The sequence below is a fragment of the Meles meles genome, chromosome 7 (assembly GCF_922984935.1).
Source record: "Meles meles chromosome 7, mMelMel3.1 paternal haplotype, whole genome shotgun sequence".
Lineage (NCBI taxonomy): Eukaryota > Metazoa > Chordata > Mammalia > Carnivora > Mustelidae > Meles > Meles meles.
In genome coordinates this window covers 85,609,949-85,612,250 of record NC_060072.1, presented here as the reverse complement: position 1 = coordinate 85,612,250, position 2,302 = coordinate 85,609,949, and positions in this window count along the sequence as shown.

Below are 2,302 nucleotides of genomic sequence, written 5' to 3'. Positions count from 1 at the left end.
GGCAACAAGGGAGGGGAAAGCGAGGCTTCCCAACCTCCACTGGCTGATGCTGGTCCCGAGGCTCCACCTCCTCCCTCTCCTCTTTCTCCTCCCCTCCCTCCTTCTCCCGAGGACGGCTCAGATATGGCATCAGCTTAGTCTCTTCACTCCACAGAAGGTTCTCGGGTCCCCATCTCTGTCTTGGGAACCCTCAGCTTCTGTACACAGTGGGAATCAGAAATTATTTAGTTGCCTCCCGGGTTGTTCTCGGAGACAACTTTTTCCTAGCGGGGACTGACGGAGACGCCCTGCCTTCAAACACCCTCCACAACTAGTAAACTTCCCCCTCCGGCCTGATGCATTTTCTCTCACCTTTTCCCCTCTCTAAACATTTTCGGAAAGTCTTTCTGCCAGGGTTTGTGTTAGGTGCTTAAGGATGAAAAGGTAGCGGAAATAGAGTCCCTGCCCTGGAGGAACGTTGAACACTGGTATTTTCTTTAGAAGGACCTCAAAAACTCCTTTTACATATATATACCTTTCTCAGAGAAAATCTGGGTCTACAAAGTAAACGGCATGCACCGCGGGAACTTGGGCCAGAGCTAAAGGTGCCTCTTTTCCTCGATCCTCTTTATTCCTTCCTCTCTCCGCCCAGGGCTTTGTGGTAATGCCTCTCCAAAGGCGTCTCTCCTCTCCTGGCTCTTCCTCCTGCTCTTCCTCTTACTTATTTTTGTTTCTGCCCCTGTATATTCTGGCTACAATTAGTAAGAGTTAAGATGAAGCCACTGGAATACACAAAGCTTTTGCGGTGCAAATGTTACCATCAAAAGACAACCTATAGAATAGGATAGAAAATTTGCAAATCATAAAAGTGATAAGGGACTGGTTTCCAGAATATATAAATAACTCTTCCCATTCGATAATAAAAGGACAATAACCCAGTTCAAAAATGGGCCAAAAGTCTGAACAGATACCTCACCAGTGAAGATACACAGATGGCAAACAATCATACAAAATGATGCTCCGCATCATTCTCATTCAAGAGCCACAAATTAAAACAGTGAGATACACTACATATCAGAATGGCTGGCATCTAAAAAATAACAAACAAACAAAAAAACTTGATAATACCAAGTGCGGACAAGAATGTAGAGCAACAGGAACCCTAATCTTTTGTTGGGAATGCAAAATGGTACAGTCATTTTAAAAGGCAGTGTGGCAGTTTCTTACAAAACTGAATATAACCTTATTGTATTCCAGCAATTGTACTCCTCTAAGTATTTACCCAAATGGACCAAAAACTAGATCCACAAAGAAACCTGCATACATATGTTCATAACAGCTCATTCATAATTGCCCAAAACTGGAAGCAACCAAAATGTCCCTCAAAAGGTGAATGGATAAATTGTGGTATATCAATTCAATGGAATACTATTTAGCAATAAAAAGAAATGACCTATCAAGCCAAGAAAAGGCAGAGAGGAAACTTAAATATATATTGCTTAGTCAAAGAAGCCAGTCTGAAAATGCTACATACTGTATGATTCCAACTAAATGACATTCTGGAAAACTATAGAGATGGCAAAAAGATCAATGGTTGTCAAGGGCTGGGAGTAGAGAAGGAGTGATAAGTGAAGCACAAGGGATTGTTAGGGCAGTAAAACTACTCCCCATGATGCTATAATGCTAGAAACATGACATTATGTATTTGTCAAAACATAGAACTTACAACACAAAGAGTGAAACTTAATATCAACTATGGACTTTAGCTACTAATAAAGTATCAATATTGGCTTATCTTTGTAACCAATGGACCATACCGATTCAAGTAGTAATAAATGGGAAACTGACCATGGGAGAGGAAACTACAATCTCCTCAATTTTCTGTAAGCCTAGAACTTCTCTGACAAAGTTTACTCATTTAAAAAGCATACTCTGTTCAATGAAATATCTAATAAAATTGTAATATTAAAAAACAAAAAATAGGCAAGGGTTTACAGAGACATTTTTCTAAGTAAAATATGCAAATAACCAATAAGCACATAAAATGATGCCCAACTTTACCAATCACTAGGAAAATGCAAATTGAAACCACAATGAGATTCAACTTCACACCTATTAGAATGACTATTAAAAAACAAAAACAAACAAAAAAGGGGGGAAAAAACAAGCATTGGAAAGGACCTGGAGAAACTGGAACCCTGTGTATTGCTGGTATAAATGTAAAATTATATAGTCACTATGGAAAACAGTTTGGTAATTCCTTGTGTTAAACAGAGTTACCATATGGCTTAGCAATTCCACTCCTAGGTATACAGCCAAGGAA